We start from the raw sequence: 15,729 nt of genomic DNA on the forward strand, positions 1-15,729 counted from the left end.
CTTCCCCACCAAACTCGATGAAATCAGAAGAACATATCTGTGTGGCCCCATCACAAGTACCCAGCGCTGAACAAATGAAAGCATCCAGTCAATACAAACGTTTTCTTAAGGCCTATTACTTGACTACACTCTAGTTGAAGGCCTTCCTTCCAAGAATATATGCTGAACACAACTTATCCTTGATGGCTCTAAAGAAAATAAAAGAGGACACAAAGCTCAGAGTGGAAGGCTTGGGAGGAGTTGGGGGAGGTTGACCAAGATTAAAATACAATGTAAGATTCTCAGGGAACTAATAAAAAATTTAAAAGAAGCATTAGACGTGGTAATTAAGATTGCAAAAATGTTTTTGTTGGGAGTATAAGTAAGTCAGAGTAGTCTTTAATTGTATAGTGTAATAAATAGGGTTTCCTAAGCCAAAGAGTGAAGTGTGATGTTATGTACTCTTAGGAAATTATGAAAACAGGATTGGAGACAATGTGTCTGAGTGCTGGCCTCTGACTGATAGGCAGCTTGTCATCGGAATAAGGTTTTCAGTACTCACTTGGGACTTTTTATACATTATTTACTATTTTTGATAAACTTTTCAATAACTGCTATCCAGACAGATGTCTTTTCCAGTAACACCTGCCTTGTGTTCTAAAATACAGCTTTTAATTGTTATTGATTGCTCTTTCGCCTTGTGATGACTGACTGCTCTGTACTTTGAACTTTTTCTATCTCCCTCCCCCGAAAAAGGCAGCCATCTTTGGACAGGTAAATACTTAAACTTCTCTAAAAAATGCTTTATTAGTTTCATAGATACAGTTGTACTGCTCTGGGCATTTAAATACCTGTTAGAACTACCTTAACAGTTAGTCATCTGCTTTAAAACTCAGAAGTGTTGTATGTATAACTTTATGTGATGGCAGTATTTTTCAGAGATTGCCATATGGTTGAAATGACTATACTTTTATTGACTTATATTTTATGCTGTTAGGTTCCACAAATTCATATTGAGAGGTGCAGTGGTGTGAGGATTTTGCTCCTAGGAGCTTGTGAGATGTATGAACTTTTATTTTTTCCCTTTGATTTTTCAGGAGAAAGCCACTAATTCCAAGCCAAACATCCAGTAAATTTATCTTCTAATTTGTACCTGCACTAACATATTTGGATCTACTCTTGGTTCTAGCTTAAAATACAACCCCTAGAGATGGACATTAAGAAGGGGCTATTCCCTGAAGTGACACAGAAGTGTAGAAGTGCTGTATATGGCATTTCAAGTGAAGACATAGTGTGGAGTGCTAGGGTGTAACATGGGATTTATGTTGTGGGCACAGAGGAAATGGAGCTGAGAGTGTAGGGCCCATTTGTGATCAGGGAGAGGCCTATATTCCAAGCTGAGAAGTTTGACCCTTTTGTCAGCAAGAGGAGGCTTAGTGACAGATTGGAAGGCTGATGAAGGAGAAAGTGCAGTGGTGACAGAGGGACTAGACTGGGAGCATTCCTGTTATTAAGATTATGGGAAAGTGAAGCCTGAATTTTGACTGTATGGTTTCTCAATGTAAACAGGAAGATAGTGAATATATGATCCTGTGGGTTGCCAATTTCAAGCTCAGTATGATCCAAAATGGAAGAATTTGTTTTGTTCCCCAAGTATCAGTATCACAGGAAGAAATATTTTCCTACATTAGAAGACATATAGGGGCTGTAAGTTTTGTTACATTGCTTGAGTTGAGATTGTCTTTTAATCTTTGACACACCATGGTTTATTAGTTTACTTAAATCTTTGAACTTCAGTTTCTGTGTACGAAGTAGAAATACATGCAACTATGATTGTTCTGAACAAAAAATGAGATGATATAGGGGGCTATACCTCTTAAACACATAAACAACTATGTTGTTGTGAGTTACTAGAATTTTACACCACTTGGTGCTGGCCAGTAACAGAAAAGTGTTATTCATTAGCCAAAATCACATTTTGCTGTTGCTGTACTTGGAAGTGTTCTCTCATATTCGCCATTGGTGTTTTTAAAGTATCAAGTCTGAGAAGCAGTTTGTTTACTTTCCTAAATATAAATATTGACATGAAAGAACTATTTTATTTCACTTATTGAACATAAAAGGCCTTTAGTATCTAACAAAATATGAACAAAATAATAAGTTGTGCTATTTATTAGCATGATTTTTGTCTCTAGTTGGGGCCATGGAAAAAGTATAATTATGGTCTTCATTCTTGTATGTGCTATGTAGCCATCTGCCTTCAGCCAAGGTCGGCACTGTTCTTGTTGAATAAGGCTGACCCTCATGGTGAAACCAACTGGATTAGGGAAAAGGCCGGAGTGTATTTCTCCATCATATTCCTCTACCTTCTATGACATTATGGACACTTGCAAAATTATCTCAGAATTCCTTGAAAACTGTAAAGATCACTCTATTTACCTCATCACCTCATTAGTTCTTGTGAATGTATTATATGTAACAGTATTATACAAGTCTCCAGAGATCTATAACACACATTCTCCATCTCTAGTCCTTTCATTGTTTGTCTGTCACTTCTGACTACACACAAGACAGTCTGAGCTTCTGTCCACTAGGCCTTTAAACAAAATTTAATTTAAACAAAAATATTACCTTTGTATATGAACCCAAAAGAATAATGTGTGGCTCATTCATTTCTTATTAAAATTGTTTTTCTCTCTTGTTTTCCCTTACTTATTCTTCATTTTCTTGAAATATCTTTTGAATAGAGAAAGCTGGCCTTGGAGTGAATGATGATTCTCAGTTTTGCAGTTTTCAGTCCCCCAAAATGGAAGCACACTTGTTATGAAGTAGTAAAGCAAACTAGCATTGTTTTTTTTGTTTTGTTTTTGTTCATGAATTATTAGACTTAATTTACACTGTTATTTTCACTGCCTAGTTGAACTTAATCATCCAGTGATATTTTTATGAGGCACTGCCAGATGATTAATATCAATATTTTTTAAAGTCAGCATAAATTTGGTAGATGGGCCTTACCCCCTGAGCTGCTGTCTTTTCTCCCTCCTAGCTGGAAGAGGGAAGGGCCAACTTGGCTTAGGGAAGGCCTTAGCGTTGTTTCTCTGCTTGAGCTGGTATGGATTCTTTTCTGTGTTGGCTTCAGGGTGACTTCTGTGACATTCCTGCTGTAGAAAAGGACACCTGTGCTTCTTCCTGCTTTTGTTTGCAGCTCCATATAAAGTACAGGGTTTTATTTTCTACAAATAAATATTCCATTAAGTCAATGGATGTTAAGGAGGTGAAAAATAACTGGAAGGATTTGCGGGAGGGAAAAGAATACAATAAAAAATTTTCAATAAAAAATATAGACAAAACAGATTAATGGTATATTTCTAATGACGAGCATGTATAGATACATGAGAAGATAAATAAAGACAAAAGAGATTGATGGTACAGTTCTAATGATGAACATGTATAGATACATGAGAGGGTCTCCAAACAAGTCATTTCTAAAGAAACAGACATCAGGTTTCGAAAGATGTGGTTAAGAATGCATCCTGCTTTGGTAGAGGACATGAGCTCAGCTCCCTGCATCCATGTAGGGCAACTCGCAACCACCCAAAGTTCAAGTTTACAGGGTCTGATGCTTTTGTTTTTCACTGGTGCGCGCGCGCGCGCGCGCACACGCACGCGCACACGCGCACACGCGCACACACACACACACACACACACACACACACACACACACGCTTAATGATAAAAAATAAATCTTAAAAAAAGAAATACCTAAATAATTCTTTTTACGATAAAAAGAAACAGCTTCCCAACAGGCCAGGTTACAATCACCATCTGGACACAATCACCATCTGGACACTTAAGCTCTTCCTAAAGCCTTATTGTCACATGGACCTAATTTCTATTTTGCAGTGGTTGTAGACAATGGTAAATTAGTGTGGAATAATTTTAATAATTTGTTACGAAATGCCTACTTTGTTATTAGCTTAATAAATACTAATTTTCATAATAGGAACTGCTTGAAATTATATAAACAGATAAGTGTTTGTGATGCTAAACAACACTTTTTTTGAGATCCTCCTTATTAGTCCATTTTGTTCTGTAAATTCATATATCACAGCCAGAAAACTATGTTGGCTTGAAATTTAGGTATGATTAATAAGCAAGAAAAAAATTTGGCACCCTAGCCAAGTAGCAACAACTGTAACAACAATAGCAATGTTCCTGATTCTTTTTACTACCACAGATTTGCTAAACTAAGTGCAGTTGAGCAGATGTTTTGGTTCTGGCTAAGTTTATTCTCTCCACTATAGAATTTAGAACATTTTCTATTTGTTAATGGCAAAGTACTTTATTTTGGTTTGGCATTAGTTTGGTGTACTATCAAATGAAAGTTTAAATGGGCACACATTCTTTGCTATGGCTTGCATATTTGGGATATTCTTTCATTTCCATTTATGTATGACATTGTTCCAATTGAAAAGAACAAATGGCTTATTTACAAATCGTGCAGACAATATTTCTAAAACTCATAAAGGGTAGCAGCAAAGGTTAGTAACTTACGTGTGATTTTTCCTGTGGGGTCCTGGGAGCACGAAGTATTCATTACTTGAGAACAAAGAACCTTAGAGTTAAAGGTAAGTCACTGTGTATATGATATGACTAATAATAGGTCCCCCAAGGAAAGAAAAAGGAGAATACAGTCCATAGCTTACTTTTAACTAGGTGCATTGTGCCTTTCTTCTTCCTGTCATTTATATTGAAAGTCACATACTCCCTCAGGTGTAAAATGAGTGCAAGCTTAGATTATTAATGTTCTGTTTGCCCCTGAGATATGTTTCGTTCCCATATAGGGTAAAAAACTTTGTATTGTTCATATCCCATTAAGTTTGTCAACAAAATAATTCAAAATTATGCACAGTGTAGCTTTTTTATTTTGTAGCCTCTAACTTCAAGGAAACAATTAAATTTAAGTTTTAGTATAATGAGTGTATAATACCTGTTTCCTAACATTATCTTTATTAAAGAAATAACTTGAAAATAAATAAAAACTACATCTTTATCACAGCTTTTTCTATTAGCATGTAAGTATGTCATTTTTGAACAAGATTAGATTCCCTTTTGTTCTTTATAAAATAATACATTGCAACTGTGGATGAATTTAAATTTAGTTTAAAAAACTGCACAATGATACATAATAAAATTCTAATTATTGAATCTTTGGTGTGTGTTCTAATTTATTTAGTTAGCAAGTGAGTGGTGATGTCTATGCAAGGTCAGCCTTGTTAAGCCACAAAAATACACTTGTTTGGCTCTGTTTCCTGAAATGTGGTGGATTTCTAACATCAAAAAAGATGCTCAGTTATCATTACCCACTATAGAAATGACAATGAGATTGGACTTCAAATGTAATAGTTTCACTATGAAAAATGAGATAATTACAGATGCTTGTAGAGGGTAGAGAAATTTCAAACTTATATATATTTTCTGGTCATGCTTTAAAATGATACAGATTATTTAGAAAACAATTTGACATATTTTTTGAATGTTAGAACATAAAATAATTTTTCCCAAGCATTTTCATGTTGGAGGATATTTGATCACACTGTAGATCTGGAGTTTGAATTTGCACTAATTAAATAAAATTAGTCTTTGGTCAGGAGGCTGAGTTAGCAACTAGTTAACAGAAAGTAATCATAAAGCTTCAGAGGGCACCTGAAGACATACACACCAGAAGCAGAATGGAGGGACTTAGATTGGCACAGCTCTTGTTGTTGTTGGGTGGAGCAGAAAGACTTACTTTTTGGAGAGATGCCAGCCAGGAGAGAAGGTTAGCTAGGTGCTACTCAGACTCTCTGAGCTAGCAGGTTTTCACCCCAGCCTTTGAATCTCGAGTTTTATTTATTAATAGAATGATAGAGATTTTAGCAGTAGCAGTAGAGCCAATGCCTGTGGGGACAAAATTCCCACCAGGCCATGGACTGAGTGGCTTCGCCATTGCCAGAGAAGCAGGCTGGTAACTGTGGAGTTGCAATTACTGGCTGAAAAAGCAGTAGATTAAGGTGTAGCCTCTGTGCTGAAGTTAAAACATTTTCACTTATTGTTATTTACCAAATATTAATGAAAAATTAATTTCAAGAAAAAGTGAACCCTGAATATTTTTGACATCCTTTGTGCCCATTCCATTGTGCCCAAATGGAATCCAGCTCAAAAGTCCATCAGCTAAGGAGAGTGGGTATGTAAACTCTGGCGTATCTGTATAATGAGATGCTATTCTATAATAAAATGATCCCAAAGCCTCGCAGTGTGGTAATCACAGTTTAATAATGAAGGAGCAAAGCCATGAATGTGTGCAGCTCACCATCCACCTTGAGAAGTGACCACAGACTTGACACCCACCTCCCCTGTAGGAAGTTCTGCTTCTTTTCCTCTGCTGTTTTAAAGCATCGCTCTGTTCTTCTCCCTCTTTCAAGTGGGGAAGACCTTTGAGAGAATCATTTTTCTCTTGTCTAATTTTGCATGCTGACCTCCTATCCCTGGGAAAACTTGAACTCCAATGCTTTCTCTTTTATGACTTCACAAAAGATTCATGCAGCATGTTTTGATGCTTTTACATGGCACATGGTATTGGCTTCAGGGCTATGAACCTCTCAGCTTCCTGTGATGTGCTCTCTTCAGTTCCCACCATGCTGGATTTTTCCAATGTACTTGGCATTGCTGGCCTCACTCTCCTTATTACTCCAATCATGAGTCCCTTCCTCATTCTCAGGTTTTCATTTTGTGTAGATATCCCTTCCTGGGCAGATTCTTAAGATACCAGTTTTGGCTGACTGTCATTATGCATGGTAACACTGAGAGAGATCGTGACTGAGGTATCATGCTGCTGGCCACTGTCTTTTCAGCCATGTGTCCAGCAAATACTATGCATTTTTTATATTCAGGACTCACTTTAGAAACTATGTAACTTTGAAACCTATACTGTTATTGGAGTTGCTTTTTATTGGGCAGAGAAGGAAGTTTCCCATTTTTAGGGAGTATTGCAGTAATGGGCTTTTCAGAGAAGGCGCTCCTAGGAAGAACACAAGACAAGGTAAATGCAAATAGAAGTTTATCAAGGGGCATTGTATCAAGGGAAAGGTGTGTAAAGAGAACCAGAGGGCAACTAAGTTGCAGCTGAGACAGAGAGATGTTGTAGTTGCTACTGTCTAAGTCACACCGATGGAGAACAGATTTACAGACTATTGCTTCTACTGAGTAAAATGAGGAAACAGTTCAGATATTTATCAGATGATGAATATATCATCTGAGTGGTATTTTAAGTAACTTACATGGCTTCTGATGGGGACTGTATGCAAATTGTGCTTGAATTGCAAAAGAACAGATGTTTTCCTGTATCACAGACCAGGATATTTGAACATCTACTCATCATGCTCACTAGGATTCAACAAATATTAAGCCTCTTTTCCCAAAACCCTAGTATGAACTTGCTCCTTTTCCTGTAACCTAGCTTGGAAAAGACCTAGCTGTTCAAAGAAGAGCCAGTCTTGGCTTTTCAGAGGCTCTTTACCCATTTGCCAAGTGGGAGAAAAGGCATTTGTGCTCTTTCGTGACACCCTCTAATTTGCTGGTCCCTTCTTTTTGCACCTTTCAGTACTCAATATTAAAATTCTCTTCATTCTCTGAGAGAAGTTCATTAGGCTCATTTGTTCCTTCCTGGCATGTCCTCCCTTGCTCCTTGTAGCCAGCGTGGGGTCTATTCATATTTAACAAGTGATATCAAGGTGGTATGTGGTACTATAGTTCAGTAATAGGCTGAGGTTCGATCCCAGTTCTATGGTTGATTTGTTATGTGACTTCTGTCAAGCCACTTAATACCTCAGCTTTATTTTCTTCATCATATGAACACCAAAAGCATTCAGGTCTGCTTTTAATGTTAGGTTATTTCCCAATCCCCTGTTAGACAGATTGCTCACTAAACAATATTATTTCTAGGCCACATACTTCAAGAAGACAGGCAAGAGGTTTTTGTCTGTCTGTACTTTACATAGTTAATTATAAAACACTTAAAATCATATGTATGTATCTGTCGTTTGTATACATGAGTCTTAATACTTCTAGAGGTCATCAGTGCTGGGTCCCTCTGAAGCTGGAGTTAGAGGTGATTGTTAGCTAATAGAAATGGGTTTTATGAACCAACGTCTGGTCATCTGCAAGAATAGCAAGGGCTGAGCCATCTCTCCAGCCCAGGACTTCATTCTTTGTGTTGAAAACTTCTGTGTATTTGCCACATGCATGATATCATGCTGCCATTACATCACTCCATGTGGTTGTGCTCCCATGAGTAGTATCCTCCTTGGTGCCCTTTGTCCCCTCACCCCCAAAACCTGTAACCCGTGAAACTGTTTCCTGTTCCCAAATGCCATGCAGCTGGAATGACATGCTGCAGAGCCTTGTAACACAAGCTGTTTTCACTTAGCAACTGAATGGATAGTTTCACTGCAGTGTCTACCTTCTCAACATCTACTTCTACCCTGTTAACATTGATCTTGCTAAGAACAATGCTTTATTAATGGCAATATTTCTTTTGCAAAAGAAACACAGTCTCTCATCCATCCTAACTCATACTCTGGTGTCATGCTGTTTGCACCACTGTCATGGGATATTTAATAACTAAGAATTCTGTACATTAAATCTTATTGAAAAGATGTATAAAATTAAAAATGTTGTGTTATGTGTATTTCATAAAAATTCTATGAAGAAATGAGATGATTAAAGGTCAATAAAATAAAATGTAAAACAAAAATTTTAACTGTTAAATGGATGTCTAGCTTTTTATTTCTAAGTAGATAATGGTTGCTTTAAGCTACAATGGATTGAGTATGTATTGTTGCTGAATTTTATTTTCGAAATGTCATTATTTCTAGAGGAACAGAAAATCAGTTCTTTGCAAGTATTCATGTTTTTACTGCTAAAAAAACTAATGATAAAAGCTTGGTAATTGCATTAGGATTACTTAATTTTCAAAATTCTTGTGTGTGTGTGTGTGTGTGTGTGTGTGTGTGTGTGTGTGTGTGTGTGTGTGTGTGTGTGTGTGTGTGAGCGCGCGCGCACACAAAACATCTGAAGCTATAGCCTACCATAAATAGAAACCCCAAGTTTGTTAGCATGACTTTCAGAGTTAACACTTTTCTCTACTGCATTTCCCCCTAAACACCTTGTCTTATCTGCTTGTACCCCAGCCAGAAAGTGCTGTTTGCAGGTGTACAGTATCTGCTGTTGGCATCTTCCATATCAAGCTGTGTGCCTCTCCCAACAATGAGTTACATTAGTGAAAATATTAATTAACAAACTAATGATGGGCAATTTGATTTCAGTTGTTTGAAAGTTAAACGTGTGTAACAATTTTAGGGATTCTACTTATAACAGATTTCTTTTTCACACTAATTTTGTGCCTATGAATTTTTGTTTTGATGTGTTTTGAAACAGGATCTCAATTTTTAGCTCTAGCTGTCCTGGAACTCACTATGTAATCCAGGCTTGCCTCAGACTTAGAGATCTGCCTTCCTCTGCCTCCTGAGTGCTGGGGTTAAAGGGGTGTGCCAGCACACCTGGCTGTGTATATATTTTTTATGGGTAAGACTTTTAGGAAGTGTTCACATTGAGATGAAGCTGAGAATGAGTTTGGAGGATCATTGTCCTGAAGGAAGTTGCTTAGCGTCTGAGTGGGAAAGAAGGGCTGGGGCTTTGGTTTTTGCTCTGCTACTATGTTGCCACATGACCTGGAGTAAACAGCTTAGAAAGGGTGGATCTCCAATATCTTAGACTAGAATATTTCCAAAGATTGCTTAATCTTTGATTTAATTAAGAGAGACGATTTCATAAAACGTGATTATCATTGGCAAAGCATGAAAATATAGAATTATATATTTTCTAATCATTTAGAATGTGAATATTATGTAATATAGACAATAAGATATTTATATTGCCTACAATCTACATATTGGTGTGGTTTATTTTATCCTTAATCTTAGAGTCCACAGCAACATGATTCAAATTGCCAGGACTGTAAATCTACAAGAAAACATAACATGTTGATATACATAATGTTTAGATTATATTTTAGTTTCTTTCACCAAATACATAATTTATTTGTTTAATATTATACATTCCAATGTATTTCTATCATTCTGCAAGTGAACATATGTAAAAAAAAATCTCTCTGTGGCCAATTACTCATTCCCTGCAGCCTTTTTTAAAAAATAAGAAACAATATTAAAACAATTATAGAACTGCTTTTCTATGATTTAGGTCATTCATAATAAGTATAGCCAAGTTTTGCAAAGCTTAATTGAATGGCATTTAGGTGGGAATTTTTATAAAGGTTTGATATGGCGTTGTTTGGACAGAACAAAGACAGTATTTCTTGTCTTCCCCTCCTCCTGTCCCTCTTCTCTCCACCTGCTTGAGGCAAGCTGTATTTCTTCAGAGAAGCCTCATAATTGCCCCTCTGTGCCTGATTTGGGGCTCAGGAAAGGCCCGTAGCATCTGTAAAGCTGGCAGCGAAATGGTATTTCCAGGCAAGCACAGGGCTGCTGGGTAGTGAGCCAATCCACTGCTTTGTCCTAGCAGCTGAGAACCTCGCCTGCCGGAGTATTACCACGGTGTTCAGTAACACAGACCTGTGCCATGAGCAAGGAGAGCTCTGAGCAAGTGTGAGGGTCAATATTTATAGACCGCTACGTAGCTGCCTTGCAGAGGGACGAGGAGAAACACACACACCCAGAGCTAGGCAGGGAAGACAACAGTGGAGGGAACTTTAATTTGTAATGTTTGTTCTGAAAAAATTTTCTTTCTGTCAGGTTCAAACTTCTGCTGAATCACAACCATTTGGCGCCGAGCTATGACAAGAGAGGAAACGAGAAGTTAAAGGAGCAACAGGGCCATACGTGAAGAGGTAAGTAATTAACCAGTTCAGGCTGGCTTTGACTCGTAAAGCCCATCTCCCAGTTGGCTGCCTTGCATCAGTGGGCAAAGGGCTGTGGGGCTTGTACAGCCTGTAAGGAGGGGCTGCCTGCTTTTAGGAACGGTCTTGGAGGAAGTGTAGGTTTGTGTACTCCTATTGAGAATGCCTGGACCTTCGTAGTGTGGGTGGTAGCAGCCACGCTTGAGCATTGGTTTCAATGCTCTCTCATTTCTACCGGACTGAAGTCTGCCAGTTGGTAACTTCCTATTTAACTGTATACACTATGAGGCATGATTAGTCTTAGTTGGTTTTATGGTCTAAAGGTGGAATATAGAGAATGCATGCCAACTTGCAGAGATGTACTTGCTTGACAGTATCTGAAGGTGGGCCACACAGGGTGTCTTTGTCAAAGCAGAACTTCACTGGACAGTACAGTACACTGAAACAGTACCTACTATTGGAAGGGATGAACCTGGAGTGACAGAATAGTCTTTGTTACACAAAGTATCAAAGGCAAACATTTAGGAGAATGGTCCCTGCTTGTCCAGATGACTTGCTGTTGGATTTTTATAAACTGTGCTCTCCTCCTTCATATTAAAGCAGTCAGCATCTCCGGCTCTGCATTTCCTTGTCTGTTACTGTAGGTATCGGGTTAAAGGCTTCCCTGTGTGCACACGTTGCTGTGGTATGCTTGGTTACGCTTATCTCTGATCATACTAAAACCAACAATGCCCAAGAGCACAGAAACTACTTTCTGTGAGCTTTCCTGCTTAGAACTCTCTTGGATTGTGTATACCTTTATATTCTATATACTGTATGTGGCTTAGGGTCAGTATTTTCTTCACTAGAAATATGGCATTAAGTACATGAAAATTGCCTAGCAATGTAGTGGGTACGGTGGGAGGTTACTGGTTTGTTAATGGTTCTGTAGATTGTGGAACTGCCAATACCTGCATGATATTTAAGCTTTGTAGGCTCCAGTTCCCGTGAGTTTTCTGTATTGTTGCTACACACATTTATGTTGAAAACAAAATTTGTACTGCTATAGGGTTTAAATAATGTGCCAATTGATATACAAGGAAGTGGCACAGATTTACATAGGATTATCAAATATAAAGCAACGCATTTTGAAATGTGACGGACCATATCAAAACAGCAGCCAGATTAGCTCTAAATGAAATGGAATCATCTTCAAAGGCGGCCAGGATTAGTCACTTTGATTGATTGATGTAATTTGGGAAAGTGATATTGAGACTGGGTCTTTGTATGTAGCCCTGACTGACCTGGTACTTGCTGTTCTTGCTACACCGGTCTCCATCTCAGCTTCCTGGGGGAGATTGTAGGTGTCAGTCGCTATACCTTAAAATGCATGGGTAATTTGGGGTTTTGTTTTGTTTTTCCAGACACGGTTTCTCTGTATATCCCTGGCTGTCCTGAAACTTGCTCTGTAGATCAGGCTGGCCTACAAATTAGAGATCTGCCTGCCTCTGTTTCTCAAGTGAGTTGTGGGATTAAAGGCTTATGCTACCACCACCTGGCTGGATGCATGATTTTTAAAAGGTTTCAAAATCATCAGTTTTTGACAAATATGCTGTTCTATATTGTGCCTACTGTGACTAAAGCATCCTGAACATGGGTGAGCAGGTATCTCTATGGTAGGTTACAGAATCTGTTGGGAACACACCCCACTTTGGTGCTCCTGTAGCATGTGACAGATGTCTTCCTCCCTTTTTGAGGACTGTACACTGATTTCTATCATGGCTGTACTAGTTTGTTTTGACACCAAGAGTGAATATGTGTTTCCCGTTTTCTGCTTTCAGTCACTGTGTGTGTGCGAGTGCATGTGTGTGTGTGCGTGCGTGCGTGCGTGTAATCTTAATCTTAGTCATTTAGACTGGAGGAAAGTGAAATCTCAAAGTAATTTTAATTTGCATTTCCCTGATTGGTAAAGATTATGAATCTTTAAAATATTTCTCAGCTATTTGTGTTTATTCTTTTGGGAACTCTGTTAAGTTCTATGCCTTGTGTTTTAATTGGTTTGTTTACTTTCATGGTCTTTAGATTTTTTTTTTTTTATATTTTAGACACTCGCCCTCTGTCAGATAAATAGCTGGTAAATAATTTTTCCAATTCTCTAGGCTGCCTCTGTACTTGGATGATGGTGTCCTTTGTTCCACAGAAGCTTTTTAGTTTCTTGGGGTTCCATTTGTAAATCGTTTGTCTTAATGTCTGCACTATCAGGACCCAATTTACTCATCCTTTCCTAATTTTAAGAATGAACTAATCCATTTGTGGCCTTAAAGTTCATGTTAACATGTAATGATTATTATATCCCTAAAACTCAGTTTTATTTTGTTTGAAAAATTGCCTTGTAGCTTGTAAATAGTTTTCATTTATATTTTTAACATTATTTTGAAAATCATCATGGTTGATCTAGAGTGGACAAATTGAAACTCAATAAGTCTATCAATCCATTTTTCTTTGCTATATGGTGAAGATTGTAATTTCTTCTTCATTCAGTATCCTGTTTTTTATGTTTCATGAACATATCACTGTTTTTTCTTTTCATTCTCTTAGAGCTTTGCCTCTGAAGTACCATGTTGAGTCTTTGTTGAGAGAAAAAAGGACAAATCAGTCACTGCAGCAAAAATAAGACAGAGAGGATTTTGTCCTTCAATTTAGGAGAAAAGAATAGAAATTATGGTACTGGTTGATAATGCCCAAATTGGGCTCTATTTGTGTTGAAGACTAGTTGGGTATTTTAAAACATGAGATGGCATTCTCAATATTATTATTTTTGGCTTTTGACCCATCATGCTATTGGTTGCTTATCATGTTTCTAAATACTATTTTTATATAGGCAAATTACAAAAAATAAAAAAAATTTGGAGCATTTTATAACACATAGTAAGTAGGCATCTACTGAAGCAGTAAAAATTAAGCACAAAATGTTAATAGACACTGTTAATGGGCTGACTTTCCCAGTCTTGTTTTTTTGGTACTGCACATCCATCCGCCACATACCCTAGAATGGGTTAGTCCACACTCTGATCCCTGTAGCACAATCCAGCAAGGCTCCTCTCGCTCTTGGCCTTTCATTGTCCTAGGGATACTGGAATGGTGTTTTTGTTTTGTTTTGTTTTGTTTTTTCCCTGACACTTTGGTTCTCTGCTCACCTCCTGCCGTTTCGTGTGGAGCATTGCCTACATCTCTGCCACTACATCATGGAAGTCCTTCCCAGGTCTTACCATCATTGGCAACATCCCTTTCTAGGAGTTTCATGGGGTCACTTTAGACTTCCATATCAACCTTGGTCCTAATGTTTGTGTCTTTCGTGACACTAAATGAGTTGTATCTGGGATTTAAAATTGGTCCTCATGTACTTTTCCAAGACCTGTAATATAACAAATATTCCATAGGTAGAGGAAATAAAATTTACTTATTTATTTTACACATAAAATTTTAGATAGCCCTCATCTTGACCAAATCTGTCAATATAATCAATAAAATGCTGTTGCAGCATTGAATGCTGTGATACAGTAAATGATGCCCCCTGTGAACAGTGTCTCATTTCCCAAAGCCCAGAGAAAGCTTCAGGGAGAGTATGTCTGTCCTCATGAGTCGGAGAAAATTAGAGTTGCAGAACGGAGTTGCTCCCAGTGATCCCAGTAAGGCATTCCTTCAGTTGTATTTACTCTTGCAGAGACAGGGACTTAAGGAAATAACACACAGGCATGACTGAAGAATTCTCAAACATGAAAGGTGATACTCTATTTAAGTCCAAAGAAGAATTCACTTCTCAAAATAGAAATGTTAAAAGAAAAGGAAGTCAGTGCTTAAAAAAGTTGAGAAATAGCAGCTGTTTCTTTAAGCTCTGAAATTCAATAAAAATAAAATTTATTTCACTTTTAATTGTTTTGTTTACCCAGAATACATAAAGTACTTGTTATCTGAGCTACTTCATATACCACTGACAAACATAAAGCTTTGTGGACAGTTCAGAGCATTGGGTTTTCCCCATTCTGAGTGCTTTTATTCCTTGGCGTGTTCTATCACGGTTTTCACTACTATTTAAGGCTTAGAAACCTCTTCCAGAAATTGAATATGACCCTTGTTTACTTAACCTTGACTTGTGTCTGTCTGAGGAATGAAAACAATATTGGTATTTTCATAGGAAAATGTAGTGACTTTTTAATTGCTTAAAATAGACCATAGCCAGCTTGAAAATTTCTTTTAAATGTGTTTTGTCCATGTAACTGTCCTGTGGTAAGTTTGAATTGGAACAGGTGCCATTTCAGAAGGTTTAGTGGTGTAAAGTTTGTAGCTCTTTCTGGCATATCGAATGATGTGAGAATGGAGAGTAGAGGTTTCTTTGATCACGGGGGGGTGGGGGGGTGGGGTAGATGTGTCTATTTCCCATTGTCCAGTAAAGACAGAAATGCAAGCTTGTTTCAGTATAATCTCAAAGATTATAGCAAGACCAAATCACAGAACTCCACCACTGCCACTGAGAAAAGGTCAAAGAATTTTGTCATTGAAATGAGGCACAAAGGTTTTTTTTTTCTTTACTAAATTAGTAGACTTAATTTATTACTTAATTATCTTAGCAGTTTGCCTTGCCAGTCAATAGTTTTCTGTAACTATACATGGCATGCAATTCATAAAAGAAAAGTATAATATAGTAACTTTTAAATTCGAATTCTTTTGTGTTAAAGATGGGCAAACATATAAATGAATAACAACTTGAAAATCATTTTTAAGTACATAATTAAAAACTAAATCACAAAGCAAAGAAA

At 37.5% G+C, this 15,729-nt stretch overlaps 1 protein-coding gene across 15 annotated transcripts in view; it reads left to right on the top strand.

Annotated features, from left to right (window-relative positions):
* LOC100774629 (bone morphogenetic protein receptor type-1B) overlaps positions 1-15,729 on the top strand; it is a 308,818-nt gene that overhangs the window by 166,486 nt on the left and 126,603 nt on the right. For all 15 annotated transcript variants that reach the window (XM_027395836.2, XM_027395835.2, XM_027395834.2 and 12 more), the window contains one exon: positions 10,830-10,924. The gene's annotated coding sequence lies outside the window, so the exon portion shown is untranslated. The remainder of the gene's footprint in view (positions 1-10,829; positions 10,925-15,729) is intronic.

Source organism: Cricetulus griseus, assembly GCF_003668045.3.
Source record: "Cricetulus griseus strain 17A/GY chromosome 1 unlocalized genomic scaffold, alternate assembly CriGri-PICRH-1.0 chr1_0, whole genome shotgun sequence".
NCBI classification, from domain to species: domain Eukaryota; kingdom Metazoa; phylum Chordata; class Mammalia; order Rodentia; family Cricetidae; genus Cricetulus; species Cricetulus griseus.